Below are 20,271 nucleotides of genomic sequence, written 5' to 3'. Positions count from 1 at the left end.
TGAAAAGTCCCGGGATTTTTAATGAAAACAAGCGTTTTTTGGGCAAAGTTATATTTATTCCTCAACATAGTTGCCTTCGAGGGCGATACACTTGGTATAGAGATTTTCCAACATTTCGATGCCCTTTCTGTAGTACGAAACGCCCAAGCCTTCGAAATTGCCTCGATTTCCGCGATGACTTCCTCATTCGATGTGAATCTCTTTCTCTGGAGCCACCGCTTGAGGTTTGGGAACAGATAATAGTCGCTGGGGGCCAAGTCTGGAGAATACGGTGGGTGAGCAACCAATTCAAATCGTAATTGGTCCAATTTGGCCATCGCTTTCAAGGACGCGTTATCGTGATGGTACAGAACGAAGGCGAAAGTAGCGCCACTTAAACGACTGTAGCTTGTAAATGAATGAATGAAATGTCATGAAACTTCATACATAAATTAGTGACAGATGAACCTCTCGAAATAAATCATGTTCATTTTCTAATGGCGCCACTTATTGAAAAATCCCAGGACTTTTCAGTCCATGTAGTACTATATATGTACTATATATGTGCGCATATGTATCATATTTGTAGTTCTTCAAACTGCGCACCGAATTTTTTTTATAAACGCAATTAAATTACTGTAATAATATCAAATTAAATTAAATTGACAAGCAATTAATCTTAATAATTGATGTATTGTACAATTGGGCATTATTAGAAAGACGTTAATGTGCTGAAAAATTGTAAATAAATTTATTGCAAAAAATATTACCTCGACTCGGAATCGAATCAGAATCTCTTGTACATGTAAGGAAATATTTTTCTTTCATAAGAATCTTATTTTAGACCATAATATGTGATAGTCTAAAATAAAATTCTTATATTTATATTCACATGTTATGATCTAAAATAGATTTTTATATTCACATGTTACGGTCTAAAATAAAATTTTTATTGTTTATATTATGTCTGAAAGAAAGAAAGACGTTTTTTTACATATACCGATTATTGCAAAAAATATTACTAAGATCTCAGTAGTCTAAAGGTATAGGACCTCGCGTCGGAATACAAAAGATCCGGGTTTGACTCCCGGAAATATATTTCTACATATGTATACATGTAAAATATGTAGAATATATTAAAATTTTCAACATTTTTTGAAAAAATTTTATATAAGCGATTAATGATCTCCTAGTGACCGGTACGTTACTGAAGCCATGGCTGTGTTCCAAAATTTACTGCTATACTGAAACTCTATTTCATACTGAAACTATAGTTTACATTACATGCGCTATAGATTTTTAGTACTGGCAATAATATTGACGCCTATATTGGACGCATGCGTCTGAAATCCGACCCTGTCCGTCTGAAATCCGGTCCAGTGTCTAACAACACTGCTCCTTTATACTAATTTTTGATTGAAATATAGATTTGTTTCTTATTACTGTACTAGGCTGCTCTAAAATTTTCCTCCTAGCTTGCTTATCAAATGTCAATATTTCTATTTTGGATATGTATACTCATATGGATCTTGTTCAGCCGTAGAAAGCAGATATTTTTCTTCTTCTACTAGCCAGTGGATTTCCGATTTCAATGTAGGAATCGAAGTACCATGCTTCCATTTAAAGCTCACTGAGCTAAAAGGACCAAACAGTCCAGTGCATATCTTCAATGTACATTTTCACAAACGATACGTTCCACATATCGATAAATTACAAGAGAGAAGCGCATTTTGTCAGAACTTATTCGTCAAGTTAAAATCGAAATGAGATTGCTAATTTTTCTTGAGCAATGAATTTCAAGTCATTATTAATTCCACGATAATTCCACGTAAGCCATGATATATTCAAAGGAAAATGAGATCAATAATTTAACCGAAAGTAGGTAGCTTTCCAATGATCTCCTTCATTGATTAGGGCCGAGTATGTCCACATAATAAGGTTATATTCTGAAGTGTGACACCACATTTACGGGGGATTATATCAAACCAAGTTTGAATTTCCTACAATTAGTCTATGCATTATTATATGGCAATAGTCCATTATTATACGGGTAATCAACTCCAATTCTATTAGTGTTACATTTCACAAAAGAGAATAAATTAATTTTACTGAAAAATTTCATATAGTATAACTGCCCGTGTCCTTATTGACTTTCTCCTTGAAATTTGTATCTATATTATTGTATTCTGAAGACAAACTGTGTAGAACCTAGGAGAGAGAGATTTTATTTTGTATTTCTGTGCCCCTCCTTAGCAATCTTATCTGCAAATTCATTTCTCATAATCCCAATATGAAGGGCATCATACAAATTTTACTATATATTTTAGGAAAGCAAGGTATAAAATTTTACAAATGTGTCCCTAATATTGGAACTTAATCAAAGGAGATTTTCTTCTTCAAGATTTTACATATGATTCTAACGCTTGCATTGTACTTTGAGAATCGGTACAAATTACTATAGCCTTTCTGTAATTATCTAAAGCAAATTCTATTGTTTTAATAGTTATAACTTTTGCAATGAAGAAACTAATAAGAGGATTGAGCTTAAATTTGTGAACTATGTCTCAACTAGAAATAACAAAGGAACATCCTACAGAATATTCATTATTATTATTCGAGAATCTCAAATCATCCGTAAAGATTGTTATCTATTCGTTTCTTTGGAAATTTTCATTTAATAGTAACGAAAATAAAGATTCTGGTACACGTCTTGGCCCTAATGCCTGTGTCATAATCAAAATTTAGGGGGCGGGAATCTCTTTGATAAAAAAAAAGCCAGGTGGATATCTCATTTGTGTAATTAGATGTAATTGTTGATTGAATTAATTATTGGCCATTTAGTTAAGAAAATATTTCTCTTGGCCACTTTTTTTAGAGCACTGAGTATAAAAGTTTTTTATTTTATTTATGATTTTCGAATTTTCAAGTTAAAAGGATTTACATAAATATTTGTCAGAGTTGATTACAATATTTCTATCAAATAATTTCTGATCAGTAAAAAACCAAATGACTTTGTTTGATGCATGTCTGATGAGGAGATTTAAGACTACATTGTAATTCGAACACAGTATCCTCTCAATAATTATCTTATATATTTTTGTGGCATTCTACTACATTGATCCCCATTCTAGTTGGGTTTTGATCGTGGAATTAATAAAACTTATATCCATCTGCGGACTAATTTCCTAACGTTTACCACACAATCACTTTAATATGTTAACAAAAAAATGTGATAAAAATTGGGAACTTGGAATGAGAAAGTCTAATGCAATAAATTTTTCGAGTCTTATTTTAATCAATTTTTCGAAAATCTTCAATACACAAGATGCTAGTGATACCGATCTAAAATCTTTTTAGATTTAGGAATAAAGATGAAATATGAATATCAAGGAATTTTTAATCAAAAAGAACCATTAATTATTAATTTGAAAATTTCAATTAATCATCTAAGTGTTGATTCTGATAGACATCTCAGAATTTTATAATTAATCAGATTCGAATCTGGACAGCTATCTTTTTTTATTTTATTATGATTTCTTGAATCTCGTAATGAGTGAATTCATCTTTAAAAATATTAGAAGTTACTATGTTATTAAAAATTTACGTTTATTATCGTCCAAAATTAATGGAGCAGCGAATTTAGACAAGTAGTTTTCTAGATTAACTATTCTTTATTAATTTTTAGAGGAGAGTCTTGATTAAGAAAAGAGCACTTCTTAAAAAGTTTAATAGTCCTAAAAATTTTTCGAATTAGTTTTAATATTTAGATTATTTATAAATTTTCTAAAATTTATATTTTTCTTTTTATTACTATTGGTGCTTTTCCTGATCTCCTGAGAAATTTTCCTATATTCAAGGAGTTTTTCTTTAGAGGAAGGAGTTGTTCTTTAAAGACATTACAACATTTTTTTCTTTTATTTACTGCCTTCTGGCATTCGATATCCCGCCAAGGTTTATTTCTTTTTCTCTCTTTGATTCTTTTGAAGAATTGAGAGATCTCTTTAGTAATAACCTTATTTTGTTGAGAATTAAAGATAGATATTTTGTCTTTACTAAAAACTCTAGCACCTGCTTGTATCGCGTAGATGACAGTTTATGCTAATTCTCATACAACAGAACCGTTGAAATTTCATAATTTAAGTCGAAATTCATTACGTCATCGATTAACAGCAAATAAATTTTGGTCGAAAGTTGTTAGGTAGATTTTATTACGTTTAATAGTTATAGTGTTCATCTTATTGTCAGAATAATGTGTAAGTTTTATATTAATAGGAAGATCATTTCCCATAAGATCATCTATTGTTTACTATGAGAATAAAAAAGAATAAAAAAGAATAAAAAAGAATTAGTTATAAAAATATCTGGAACGCTTTGATAATTGATATTTTCTGAGCTCCTCATTGCAGATCCGTTATTAAGAAAATAGAATTTGAAGTTTAGTAGCTTCCAATAGAGCTCGACCTGTCTGGTTGTTAATGGACGAGGTTGTCAAACTCCAGAGGATGAATGTTGGGTATTTAAGTCATCGTAAATCAACATATTGTTATCAAATTTAGACATAATTTTATCCAACATCGTTTCCCATTTAGTTATATATATGTATATATAGTGACTCGCATTAATACATACATACAGTGACTCGCATTAATATTCGGACATCATATAAAAGAGAAACTATTATTTTTAAAATACAGTTTTTATAGATTAAGAAATTTATTTTTTTTTAATCATTGAAATTTTTTAATCATTGAAAACGTTCATTATAAATGTAAAAAACATTAATTTTGTTTATTTAACTAATGTAGTTTTCAATGTAAAAAATATTAAATAAGTTAATTTTAGAATTGCAAAAATATTCGGATACAATATATTTTATATTTACTGACCCTCGGAAATCAAGTTTATTCCTTATTTGTTTATTCCTTACTTGTTTACCAAGAAGTAAGTTATACAAAATATGTGACTTATTTCATGTTGAATTGAATTAACCTAATTTCCTCAAGATTACAGAAGTTAATATTAAAATGAGACGTAAAGGCAAAAATAGTTCATTTGATGAGTCAACTTTTTCATTATGAAAAAGACAAAGAAATCGGTAAATTAATAAATGAGTAAGAGTACGGTAGCAGATATTGTAAAAAGATATGTTCGTGAAGATCGCATTGAATCAATATCTTAAAAAGGATGTCCAAAATTAATTCACGGGATAAACGTAAAATTATTAGGAAAATAAAAGTAAATCCTGGATTAAGTGCTACAAAATTGACCTCAGAATTATACGAAGAATCTAACAAGAAGGTATATTCTAATACAGTCGAGTATTAAAAGAAAGTGGTTACAACGGTAGAGTTGCTTGTAAAAAGTCATAATAAAGTTCATAATAAAGCGAATCGGAAAAAAAGATTAATTTTCGCCAAGGAATTTATTTCTAAAGATCAAATATGGTGGAATGATATAATATTCGTTGATGAGAGCAAATTTAACATTTTTGGATCTGACGGACGGAAAATGATATGGCGAGCAAACAAAGCAAACGAAGAATTCAAACTGAAAAATTTGAAGCCAACTATGACACATGGTGGAAGTTTAATGGTTTGTATTTAAGTAAAGGAGTGAGTGAATTAATTTTCATTGGCGAAATTTTGGATAAAAATAAATATTTAAATATTCTAAAAGACAATTTAATAAAAAGTGCTAATAATCAATATACAAGGTAGTTTCAAATTTTATCAAGACAATGATTCAAAACATAAGCCGCGAATAGTGCAAAAATATTTATTATACAATTGTTCAAAAGTATTACATCCTCCACCAGTCACCAAATTTAAATCCTATAGAAAATTTATTAGACCGTAATTCGGATTATGCCTACAAGATCAAAAGAAGAATTAAAATTACGATTAAAAGAGAAATGGACGCGCAGACCAAATTATTATACCAGATTATTTAACAAAAATTATTTCTAACATGCCTAAACGTTTGTAGCTGGTTACTAAACAAAAAAGATTATCCAATAAAGTATTAAAATTATTATCATTTCGTTTATAGATATTTATATTATTATATCTTGTTAAATGTCCGAATATTTTTGTGATACCAAAATTAAGCAAAATGTCTGTCTATAGTTTAATATATTCGAAACTGTATCATATAAATAGTAATTATACAAATAAAATTTATATTTTTATTGGGTTGTTCGAAAAGTTCGTGCCGAAAATTTAATTTGAAGGAAAATTTAAACACAGAAAATTTAAATTTTAGTATATATTTATTAAATTATATAGGTTAGTTGGCACGAACTTTCCGGACAACCCAATAATAACTGTAATTTGTATTTCTAATAATAATGAATTTTTCAATTTAAAATAAAAGCCGTAAATTTCTTACTCCAACAAAAATTATGTTTAGAAGGTAATAATTTCTAAAATATCATGATATTCTAATGCGAGTCACTGTATATACATAATTAGGCTGTAAATGGATATCGCCAGCAATCTATGATATAAGGGTCCGAGAACAGAGACAAAAACAATTTTCAGATTCATAAATCTTACAGGAAATATGCTATCGGCTTGGATTCAATTGATTTTTACAAATAATTGATGTACTTCTGCCCGTCATTTAGGCAGGTTTATCTAATCGAAAATAAATAATTCTTAACCGTAGTAGACTATTATTTTTAGTCACTTTTTCGATCTCACCAGGGTATGTGAAACTTTGTAACTTTGTCACTATATCTCTGGACTGAATATGTATTTTGTAGCTCAAAACATGTGAAATTTATACCTCGAAGTCAAACGAAGACAGATAAAGATGAATCAAATATTTTATTTTCAATTAATTACAATGCTTCAAAAAAATTTTGAAAAAATTCGCAAAAAATGATTACTTTGGATAAAAAATTCTCAAATTTTTAAATTTAATGTTCAAGAAAAATCCGTAAGATTTTTTTAGTTGACCTTTTGGATTAACAAAAAAAAATAGTACGATATGAATCGCTCAAAAAAGTAATAATTTGAACTATTGAAAATCGACATTTAAAAAATCTACATATCGTAAGTTTACAATTAATAAACAAATTTTATTATTTAAACAATATAAAATGATGGATAAAGGATTGTACATGTATAAATATTATTATAATATATATAATTAAGTTTATTAGAATTTAATTTGGAGGACGCAACACTCGCTCTAAAGCAATACATCCATTCCGGCCGAGCGATTTCCGAGGATTGACAGAGATTATAAAATTTCTACTATTTATTATACTACAATAAAATAATTCTTTTTAATTCTACATTTTCATGTATTTACTTTTATACTATCAGAAACTCAGTAATATTTAATAAAAAAAGGACGCCGAAAACTTATAATCCTTGTAGAAAAGTACTACTAGGATATTGTACTACTAGGATTGAACACTAGGAGTATTTTGACTACTATTACTACAGCACTACTGTATTACTATATTACTGTAGTAGTGCAGAAGTGTCCAGTAATGCTGAGTAGTGCTATATATCCGCGTTTCGGCAAGATACAAAAGGAAACGAGAATGCAGGAAATGAGTATGCATCACAGAAACTAACTATTAATAACTATTTAAAAAAAAAAGCGCTTTCAGAGACTCTACGAGCACACTCTGATCGAGCTGAGAGCAAGTTAGAATTATTGTAATCTGGAAAATTCCTAATATATTAGGTGTACAACTTTTCTTCCGCCGTTTTTTTTCGAAATTCAAGGCTTTATTGTAAAAAACACTTATACATTTATGATTCAAAGTATTGTCCATCGCTGGCCACTACTTTCTCCCATCTTTCGGGTACGTACGAATCCCGCGTCGAAAAAACATCTTTTGAGGCTATCCACGAATCGATCCAATTTTTTACTTCTTCATAAGGAAGTGCTGGTCAGCCAGGCCGTGTGCCATTGATCGAAACAAGTGATAGTCAGAGGGAGCAACGTCTAGAGAATACGGCGGGTAGGGTAGGACTTCTCATTTCAACGTTTCCAAGTATGTCTTGACCACTTTCGCAACATGGGGTCGAGCATTGTCATGCTGCAAAATCACTTTATCGTGTCTCTCGTTGTATTGCGGCCGTTTGTCTTTCAATGCTCGGTTCAAACGCATCAATTGCGTTCGATACCGATCGCCTGTGATTGTTTCGGTTTTAACAGTTCATAATACACTACGCCGAGCTGGTCCCACCAAATACAGAGCATGACCTTGGACGTCAAAATCACCGTTCTTGAAGCGTTGAAACCACTCACGACACGTTCTTTTACTAATAGCGGCCTCGCCATAAGTATTTGAGAGCATTCGATGAGCCTTAGCCGCAGATTTCTTCATATTGAAGCAAAAAATTAAAACCTCCCGCAAATGACGAGAATTTGGCTCGTAAATTGACATTTTCAATCGAGAATAACTTTATGATGCAGACACAAATCGACTAATGTTTCTATGGGGTTATGTTGATGCCCAAGTTTATTATATGACGTCTATGATCTATTTATTTCGACCACCACTTACCGCTAAAGCCATCTATAGGAAAACGGCGGAAGCAAAGTTATACACCTAATAATTTAATTATCAACATCGATATCCATATTTATTTCCAAATACATCACTTGCAATCTCTTTTCTATCTATATTAGCCGGAACTAAAATGATATCCATGTTTTCATGTATGTAATTTGATTGAATCGAAGAGGAATCAGATGGTTTATCGGTCTTCCGTTTGTGAGTATTTTTCCTAGAGCGTCTAGGCCATCTTTTCGCGTTTAAAATCGTACAATCTCGATTTAGATCTAAATTATTCCATGCATAATAAGCTGATGATTTAAATATATTATGAACTATTTTAATATTAGAAATATTATATTTTAAGATGAGTTTTTTGATTCGAGCTTGATTTACATTGCAATAGGCCATAATCATGTTTATAATTTTAAATATTGAATACGAAAAATCTAATTATGGGTGATCACTTTTACAGTTCAGTTAGTATCTTTAGTTCAATATTATAATCGTTAAATGAGTGGTCATTTCTGGCAAACAGTATTATTTCTGTAAAAATGAGAAAATGTCCCCATCTAAGACAAGCATTATTGTTAATATAAGAAGAAAATCTTATCCAATATATACTTATGAATTCTGGTAGTAAGTTCGCCTTGAATTCAATATTTATTGTTGTAGAATCTTTTAATTATTGTTATTCTTATCTTTCTATTTAAAGCGAGTAATAGATTCTATTTTCAGTTTGAAGGCCATGAAATGCCTTTCGGATATCAGATCTAAGTGAGATGGAGAGATCTAAGTCTACTTTTTTAATAATATCAGCTCGAAAAATTTTTAAATTTGGGATATAAGTAATCCAATTATTTGACTCTATTAATCTATTTGCTTCCAGATTTTAAAGTTTAAACAGACAGTATTTTTCTCCAATTTTCTAATATAAAGAATGTTATCAAATTTAATTAAATATTCTTTTACTTAGGCTTAAGGGATGTATGTTTCTATGCAGTGTCTATATGGACAGAAAAAGAGCATTACTCTGTCTCTATTTCTATTTTCTTTTTTTTTTAAATTATACTTATAATATTCTATTGTTCACATTACTATTTTGAGTATCCTGTAAACTAAATTGTTACATTGGATAAATTAATAGGTACACTGAATTTCTTTCCCAGTCACAAACGATATTTCCTCTTTTATTATTATCAAACAAATCGTTACTATTATTCACGTCTTTGAGTTCCCAAATCTCTAAAGGTTTCGATTGATTTACTTTCCGATATAATAATTTTCGGTTTCTTATGAATATTGCCAGATTTAGAATTATCCGCTTGGGAAAAGAGTGTTCCCGAGCTTTGGCATTTTTGTTTCTATGTGAGTTAACCTTGGATTCGATGATGAATCAACATCGTTGGAAACAATAATATAAAAAAAAGGTAAAAAATAGTACAGGATTTACTGATTGAGGATATAAGTTTTTGAAAATATAGTTATGAGGATTTATAAAGAGCAAAAAAATAAATAATTCAGATTTTTTAAATAGAAATTTAACAACTACTATTATATTTAAACACATATATTTAATCTATTTTAATATGAAAAATATTTATAATAGTAACATAGACAGAAATAATTAACGAACAATTTTAATAAGAGAACTTTATCAAAGCATAACTACAAATTTCAATTTATAATGAATCGTACAAATCTGGAAGGCAATTGAAATTTCAAAGTTGATGCCTAATTGGCTTAGAGTTCTATAAAATTTTGATTTTATTTTCTCTTGCTTTATAAAAATAATATATTACAATAACGTAGATAGAAGTAATTAACAAACAACTTCAACACTATAACAAACTATAGAAAACTTTTAATATAGTAGAGAGCGCCTTAGGCTCAGTCAAAGTTGGAAGTTCCGAATAATATAATATTTTAGGTTCATGAATTTAATTAATCTCAAATGTGACTGTGCGCCGAAACGTTCGGATCTTCGCGAATATATATAATCCCTCCCTATTTCAAATAAGACACTCTTATTGCAAAAAAATATTACTTTTATCATAGACATACACATACCATAATTTCAATTTACAACGAATCGTATAAATCCCTGGAAAACTTCAAAATCCAAACTGTCCAATTATTTAGAATTGTATAAAATTTGAATTTTATTTTGCTCCATGAAAGTAATATATTTACATTAAGATGTTTATATTTATATTATATTATATTTATATAAGAATTTTAAGCATCGATTGTGAATACATCAACTACGATAAAGAAAGCCAAGATAAGTCAAATTTTGGATGTAAATTGATGGAATTGATGAAATTGATTTAATAAAAGAATATATAATGTGTTATTTGTGACATCCAAAATTGGATCGCTTTGTTTATCATAGTTGATATATTCACATATACGATCGTGCTTAAAATTCTTAATATGTTTGTATACACGCGACCATACAACGCGTTCTCTCTATATCAGTTATTGCGAAGAATATTTCCGAAGTCTCAGTGGTCGAGCTGGCTGAGACACTCTTCCCAGAAAGTTGAGAGATCCCAGATTCGAATCCTAAAGTAATATTTTTCGCAATAAATTTCTTATTTTCTTTCTTTCTTTCTAATTTAATTTAGGAGGATTATTAGCTTTTCAGAATGATTGTGATGCAACCGAAAGTTATCGGCTCACAATCATATCTGGAATAAATTGATTTAATAAAAAAATATATAATGTATTATTAACATCCAAAATTTGACCGATCTTGGCTTTCTTTATCATCATTATTGTAATATATCTATGCAACCAATTTGAAGCAAAGGAAATTATTTCTATCAACTAATTCCTAATTAAAATGAGCTTTGATTCGCCTCTATTTTAATCGTATTCGCAGCTTCGAGGATATTCAGAATCTTGCATAATGGCTCTAGAAATTTCTACAAGCGGGATATACGTAATGGAACCCTGTATAGGGCTTCCACATCCGTTCCACCGGCCAGTAATCTTTAAAGCTGAATCGATTTTCAGTTAAACGATGAATTCCTCCAGGATAATTGTTCAATTTCTGTATGTTTCAATAATGTAACGCAAAATAAGTACGAGGGATCGTTCTTGCTGGAGCCAAGATTAGAAAGCAGATGTATAGCTTTCCACTGCAGGTTCAATATGGTTGCTTTGATTATATAGGACTCTAATTTAGACGGAGTTTAAATGGATCCTAAAGTGAAGCCCAAACTCCGAGATCATTTTACAGCACATCGACATATTTATACACCAATGTCTCACGCAAACTATAATACACGTCGCACATTCGTATAACAAATTCGTCACGATAAAGCGTCTAAGTCTTATTCTAAGAACTCGATGTTATTTGTTCAATATGTATTTGCAATATTATTACAATCATAGCATCATAAAAATGTCCGCGTTCAGAAAGGTGCTGTAATGCCATAGCAATATTGCAATTGCAATATATTGTTATATATTGTAATATATTTGCAACTATTGTTAAAAATAATTTTTTTATTATTACTGAATATAATTTGAAATACAATTTGTGATATAAATTTTAAAAAATGCAGAAAAAGAACTAATTAATATATATTTTATATTATAATTATTATATTATAATTATTATATACTTAATTGTAAATTTTATGCAGGTTTTTAAATTTTACATATATAGACATATATTTTACACTTTATGCAAGTACGTCTATTTTGTACATATTCTTCTTAGTAAAATAAAAATTAAAAACTCCACGCATTCATTTCATTTTTTTTGCAATATTCAAAAAATTTTAAATCCAAATATTCCAAAAAATTATGAAAGTTGATTATAAAGTTTGAAAAATCTTTTCGCGCAGTGGTAACAATAAACACTATAAGTTCGCGCATACTGGATGCGGAAACACTTGCCGCACAATAAAATGTGATGCGGTAACCAATAAGCTTACAGCTCCTAATATATTCATTGGTTACCGCGTCGCATTTTGCTGCGCAGTAAACGTTTCCGCATCCAGTGCTGAAGTCATAAATTAATGAAAATAATTAATAATACAACGTGTAATTGACGATGTTTCCATATATGATAGTACTTCATTACTTAAAAGCCAAAATATCTTTTAATGTCTATATAACAATGTTGCAAAATTTATAAAATCTTGCACCGTAATATGTATTATACAGAGTGTCCCATTTTAATGTCCCACCCCAAATAACTTTTTTATTTTTGATCTTAGAAAAAAATATTTCGGACAAAAATTATATGGTTTAGAGAGGGACATAAGATGATTTGACCTTAGATAGTCGTTTGAAAGTGAAGGTTGTTTCCTTTCTTGTAATATTTATTTCTTAATGTTCTTTTACATAAGTTACTCTGCTTTTGATATTGTGAACATTATGTTCTTACAAGAAATTTAACTTGATTTTATCTGTTTTGTCAATTTTAATTTATTTAATTTATATTATTATGTTATGGTGTGCCCCCATAAATTCCCATAAGTTTTTATTAGTAATCTTTCTTTTTAACTGTCTTTTTAATGATATTATTTCAGCTCGCACTTAGTTAATCAGCTAACTGATGGTTACAGATATGATAATCTGTGAAATGATCTCGATTTCTTTGACGTTATGAACATTATTATCAATTATTGCTATGATTGGAGACTGCTGAGAATGGCTTGAATATAGCCGAAACATTCAGTTTTGTATATTATGTAATAAATACAATCGAAATATATGTATATATATGATAATCGCTCTATTTTTTATTTGTTTTAATATTTTAAAAGCCCAATTTGAATTATTCACTTTTGTTTAAAATATTTATTTATTTATTATACGTTATTTATTATACGTTTCTGCTACATTTTTGCCCTCAGTAGTTGATAATGCAGATTGCGTTTGCAGAATGCGATATTTGCCGCATTTTTGCAGTCACGTCGTGACAGTAGACTGTCCTTGATTTTTATTGTATTTTTATCACTGTGATTTGATACGAGTTCAGTGATTTTCCCACGCCTAAGCATCTAGTCGTCCTCAGCTTCATTAATTTATGAATTTGATGAAAAAAAAAATGGATAAAAAAAGGTTTATATCCCCAGATTAGTATAAACAATTGGTGAAAACATTTAATAATTCTTAATAAATAATATCCTTAATAAATAAATATAATATATTTTTAACTACTGTATATTTAAAATATTGTTTTTAATAAAATATGCAAAAATGTTAGATTAATAAATTAAAAATTTATCTCAAATGTAAATATTTTCTGTTCTAAAAAATTTGCTGCCTTAGGCAAGTGCCTTATATTTGCCTATGCGTTAATCAGTAGGCTACAGCACAACTTATCCACTGTAGCCTGCCGATTTCGCTGTCATAATAACATTAGATCATTCTTAATTTCTGCTATCTTTCTGCTATTATTTAATATGGCAAACTTTGTCTGATATTTACGTTATTTGATATTTGTAACAAAAATACTCGATTTTTATTAGCATTTCTACCGTCGTTCTATGTTGGCAGATTATATTGTTAGAAACTAAGTTTAATGCGGAAGCAACAGTTTGATATCTGCTGTAATGTCATGATCAAGTTTGCTGGCATACTACTAGCATTTTGCTATCTAGATATTTCCATATAATGTCAAACCTGAGATTATACGGTATTTCGTATTGAGTAAAATTTGAGATTAAGACGCGCGCGAAAGAAAACGGAATGATACTACACGACATATTATTGCATTAAGTTTATTAGAGATCACAGTATAATTGGTATGAAAGTGGAATAATACGCAAGATATCATGTACTTAGGGATGTAACAAGATGTTTTCCAGCAAGGACACAATATGACACAGTGAATCATTTCATCCATATTTAACATTAAGTTTTAATTTCATTGATAAATGACAAAGATGTAATGTTCATTATGTTACACTGTGTCCTTGCTGTAAAATGCTCCCATAGATCTCATTTCTTAATGCTTTGTACAAAGCGCATAGAGTTCCTATACAGACAGTCTGGTCATTCGAAGAATTCCATGTGATTGATATAAAACGCTGCAATCGTATATTTTCCTCTGGCCGACAATAGTGATAATAATGTATCTTATAACCTAGATATTTAATTTCTCAATAGCTAATAGCTAGACACTTAGTTTCTTAACAGTTCACTTCCTCGACAGCGAAGACAACATCAAGACATTTAATTCTTTGATGGTGAATGCCTATAGATACTTAGTTCCTCAATGATGATTTCGATATTTCATTTTGAATAATTTGCGCCGCGCGCGTCACAGCCGTTACGTGCAACGCTGGTTTGTTGGTTAAATAAATGATTATTAAAGTTAAAAGCCATCTATCAAAAAAACGAACGTACATTTCTTATCTAGCCGACAAACATAATAATAACGTCTTTAAATTAAAAAATAAATTTTGACATATTCAGATTTTACGTCACAACATATCTGCTCGTAAGGCATATAGAGAAAAAAATAAAAACATTTTCATTGTATATTTTGAGCGGAAATAATCGATTGAGTACATTTAAAACTTGATCGATTCAATCCTTATTAACATTCGATAATCTCAATCTTTCGCAACTCCGCATCACTAACTGCGCTGTCACCAACGCATAGGTGCCTTCCTTTCATATATCTATGGATGCACACTGATTGTACAGAAAGTATATGGAGGAGGAAGTATATAGGGAGTAATATAAACGCCGATTTCGAACGGCAATTTTTGGAAGATTTAGAAAGGCAATTTAGGAAGATTTCCTGGACAAGTATACTATTCGATGGTTTGCCATTGCCTTCTAAAAGGCAAAAGAACTACGAGCGTATGAAAATTTTCGATTCTGCCGGGAATTGAACCTACCGGAATCTTTAATATAGCAGACTAGTGCGTTTACTATATCACGGCTCGCCCTCCCGGCTCATATAAAGGTACACGGTAATGTTGTTGTGCTTGTCTTAGCGCCGAGACACAATGTTTCCAGATATCTCCGCGTTTTCTAAAGGTTCCGACGCATAGAACTTTTTTAACTTTATTAATGTATCATATGAATCCACTGAATCCAATCGATCATAAAGGATTCCGAAAGTCTCCATACTTACAAAACAGGTAGGTCACTCTGCAATTCTTCAATCTCTTCTTCAATTTGTAAAACTTTAAATAAATCTTCCAGTCGCTGCAACCATCTCACTAGCGGTTGTCGTTCCGAGTCTAACGTGTCCACTTGTAATAGGTTTACTTTCGGTACCGATCCTTGCACTCGGCTTTATCCACCCGATCCGGCAGTCGATATCTTTTTTTTAATTTTTCTCTGCATCCCTTTACGTCATGTACTGAGTTTTCACTGTGATCCCATGCTCGTTGCTAGTTATTGTATCTCTTGGGAATCGGGAGAGCTCGGAAACGCTGAAATGATTATGACAATTTGTTCAATGTGGAAATAAGAGTTGCTTTTCATTTACATACAAGTGAAACTGAGTCTGAACTATTTCATAGATTAATGACATCATTATTTGCTTACTTTGATAAAAAGTTATTTGACATATGATAGCACAGATTTATAATCTTACTTCTAAAGTTTACGAGACTAAAGGTACAATTTCATAATGTTGCAGCAATAAATGATCACGTGATTGAATCTCTTTCATCAAAATTCTTCCTCAATTTGTCCATTTTCTTATCGCAATGCACTGTTGAAAAGTTTTTCCAAGATTAATCCAACTTTTAGCGACATCGCTCTTACGCAAAGATTTAAATATGGAACAGCAGGATGTAAGTATAATAAAGATATTTACTTAAATTATATTTACTTATATTATAATTATTATTATTATTCCAAAACAACCTTTCCGAGGAAAATTTTACTCAAAATACATGTATAGGACATATAACATATACTACCATATTTCGAATAAATTTTTCTCGGAGAGGACGTTTTGGAATGTAACCTTAGAATATCATCGCAAAATTTGATAAAAATATACTCATTCAATACATTTTCATTCGAAATGAGAGAATGTAGTAGAAAAATGTGACAGTCTGCCTTACAAAGTGACTATTCAGTTAGGAAAACGAATTTTCTAATTTTTTTTACCTGAATAGTTATTAGAGCTGCATAATATAACTCATCACCCGAGTATCCCCGTGTATTATATATTATTATCCAATGTTAAACACAAAGATAAACGATATATGGGAGCACTAGAATAATGTTTCCGAACGTAGCCAATTCTAACATTTAGTAATTCGCTTCGTGAAACATACCATCACTCTACTAGATTTTCTACTAGATTTTTTCATTTTGAGTATTTTTATTGTTTATATTTATTTATTTATTTATTTAATGTGATACTTATTTAGAATACAAGTATCACCACAAAATTTGATAAAAATATACTTATTGGACAAATTTTTTTGTGATGATACTTGTATTCTAAATAAGTATCACATTAAATAAATAAATAAATAAATATAAACAATAAAAATAAAATATTAATAAGAGGGTAATGAGAGCATTCAGCGATACTTTGAGCGTAATGCATAAAATATATATTTAACAATAATTTTTTACATGTTACAAGAATCTTGAATGTTTCGTTTTAATTCAAACCATCTTCAGGATATAATATATTTCTATATTAGGTGTACAACTTTGCTTCCGCCGTTTTTTTTCCGAAATTCGAGGCTTTATTGTAAAAAACTGGTTATACATTTATGATTCAAAGTATTGTCCATCGCTGGCCACTACTTTCTCCCATCTTTCGGGTAGCGTACGAATCCCGCGTCGAAAAAACTGGTCATCTTTTGAGGCTATCCACGAATCGATCCAATTTTTTACTTCTTCATAAGACCGGAAGTGCTGGTCAGCCAGGCCGTGTGCCATTGATCGAAACAAGTGATAGTCAGAGGGAGCAACGTCTGGAGAATACGGCGGATAGGGTAGGACTTCCCATTTCAACGTTTCCAAGTATGTCTTGACCACTTTCGCAACATGGGGTCGAGCATTGTCATGCTGCAAAATCACTTTATCGTGTCTCTCGTTGTATTGCGGCCGTTTGTCTTTCAATGCTTGGCTCAAATGCATCAATTGCGTTCGATACCGATCGCCTGTGATTGTTTCAGTCGGTTTTAACAGTTCATAATACACTACGCCAAGCTGGTCCCACCAAATACAGAGCATGACCTTGGATGTCAAAATTACCATTCTTGAAATCACTCACGACACGTTCTTTCACTAATAGCAGCCTCACCATAAGTATTTGAGAGCATTCGATGAGCCTCAGCCGCAAATTTCTTCATATTGAAGCAAAAAATTAAAACCTCCCGCAAATGACGAGAATTTGGCTCGTAGACTGATTTTCAATCGAGAATAACTTTATAATGCAGACACAAATCGATTAATGTTTCTATGGGGTTATGTTGACAGATGCCCAAGTTTATTGTATGACGTCTATGATCTATTTATTTCGACCACCATTTACCGCTAAAACTATCTATAGGAAAACGGCGGAAGCAAAGTTGTACACCTAATACATTATTACAATTCGCAATATTGTAAATAGTTTCTGCGTTCGAACAGAGGATGAACATACCCCTACTTCCTAGTTAAGAAATGCCGTGATTTCTTCATTGTGTAATCAAGTAATTAATTAAAAGTGAAATAATATTAGTTATATTGATTTTATGTAGTTTCTATTTTTTACTTATCCTTCACAGATCACAAAACGCAACACGTCATATTACAATAAGTAAAATTTTAAGATAAAGATATTGGTAAAGATACTATCTATATGAAAGTCAGATATGTAATGACTGTTAAATTTATTTAAAGATCCACGTCAGAACAGAACAATAAATATTTTATAACCTAATATAATGTCAATCTTTAAAAACACAGTCAAAAGCTGAAGGCAAATATTGTACATATGCCACTTAAATTTTTCTAAGATGCTCACGTATGAATGGTGCAGAAATTCTGTGTCTGTAAATTCAAACTTTTAGTTTGTAATGAAATATTTAGCATTTAAGAGATGAGCCTTTTACTCAATTGTCTTTCTATATTTAAAACTTCAATATTCTCCCAACTGCTGCATAAAATCAATATAATTAATATTATTGTTTCATCACTGTACCTTTTAGTTAATCGTTTGGTTAAATAACAAAGAGATTTTACGGCATTTGTCAATTAAGAAATAGGTATGCTCATCCTCTGTTCGACCGCAAACTATTTTTAACATTGCGAATTATAATATTGTAACATAGAAAATTATATGCTGAAGATGATTTGAATTAAACCGAGACGTTCAAGATTCTTATAATATGTAATGTAAAAAATTATTGTTGAATATATTATATGTATTGTACACCAAGTACCGCGCTGTGAATGCTCTTATTGCCCGCTAATATTTTATTTTTATTGTTTGTTTTCGAGAGCCCTATTATATGTATATATATATGTATATATATTATATGTATATATTTTTTGTGTGTTCAAAATAAATACAAATTTCTTATCAAAAAATTTGTTGCAATTTTACTTCATTTAACTCTGATTATTTTTATCTTTAAAAATAATCCTAAAAATAAATAATAAATTAAAAATAAATAATAATCGCGTTTTTTATTCATAAACAATATACAAAAAGAACATAAAACCACAACGCAAGTTGTTATAAGCAGTGTCATATTAAAATTCATAATCTTCAAAATTATAAAACATATACGTTTCAGTCATCATCTTCAGCATGTCATATTACATAAAAATAAAGTAAATAAATAATAATTTTAAAATCATCTAAAGTATATAAAAAACTTGTCTGATATCTTTAGTTAACAAGATTCCCTAAAAAAACTTTTTCTTTAGATAAATCTCTAAACTCGATATGACATAACGGAATTTTCAATTGCAACAAATTCAACTTGAATTATTTGGAATTCCAAATATGTATTGGACAAAATTGGATTTGCAGACAAGAGTTGACGTGTAACATATCTGGAATTCCAACTATAATTTAGAAATAACAGAATTTCTAATACAAGAAACCATTTGACCAAATATCAAGTCCAAATTCATACGCGGACATGTTTGGAATTTTAAAGCTTGAGAGACGTATCAGTTAGATAGAAGATGTCTCTTAGATTTCTAAAATATCTCACCATGTCTTGCGATGTATCTTGTATTTTTTTAGGAAAATATATCTTTTAGGAAGTCTCTTAAAAGATGCAACAATTTAAGATATCTTTCAGATATCTAGAGATATCTAAAAGATATCTTATAGAATTCTAAAAGACATCTTTAAGTTGTCTAAAAGATATTTTTTTAAATATCTGGAAAATGTCTTCAATAAGAGATGTCTTAAAGCTATCTTAAAATTTTGTTTTTGATGTCTTGAAGATATCTTAAAAAATAAATCCATATTTAGAAAACATCATGATATCTTTTTGATATAAGAAAAATATAATTTTTTTTTATTTTGAAAACACATTTCATTTATTTTAACATAATAATTAAATATAATATTATATATAATATTCATTACATTTGCATTACAAATTAAAAAATTTATTGTGTTTCATATCAACACTTTCATATTAATACTTTCAAGAAGGAATGTCGCGGAGTGGAGAGAAATGAAACTCATACCCTAACCTTCCAATCGCACCTGGGAACAGGTACCTCGTTGTAACATACTGTCAAGAATATCAAATTTTTATATTTCATTAACATTATTTTTCTAAAATAGATATTTCGATAAGAAG

General features: G+C 29.9%; 1 protein-coding gene and 1 long non-coding RNA gene across 2 annotated transcripts in view; one reads left to right on the top strand and one right to left on the bottom strand.

Annotated features, from left to right (window-relative positions):
- Nucleotides 1–20,271, top strand: part of LOC108692724 — a 79,887-nt gene that overhangs the window by 18,140 nt on the left and 41,476 nt on the right. The gene's annotated exons all lie outside the window — the stretch shown is intronic.
- Nucleotides 15,468–20,271, bottom strand: part of LOC108692726 — a 5,948-nt gene continuing 1,144 nt past the window's right edge. The window contains exons 2-3 of the long non-coding RNA XR_001932005.1: nucleotides 16,083–16,202; nucleotides 15,468–15,918 (exon numbers count right to left, since the gene is read on the bottom strand). This is a non-coding gene — a long non-coding RNA (uncharacterized LOC108692726). The remainder of the gene's footprint in view (nucleotides 15,919–16,082; nucleotides 16,203–20,271) is intronic.

This window comes from Atta colombica, unplaced genomic scaffold (assembly GCF_001594045.1).
Source record: "Atta colombica isolate Treedump-2 unplaced genomic scaffold, Acol1.0 scaffold81, whole genome shotgun sequence".
NCBI classification, from domain to species: Eukaryota; Metazoa; Arthropoda; class Insecta; order Hymenoptera; family Formicidae; genus Atta; species Atta colombica.
Note: the sequence above shows the minus strand (reverse complement) of the source record. Positions and strands in the feature narration are given on the sequence as shown.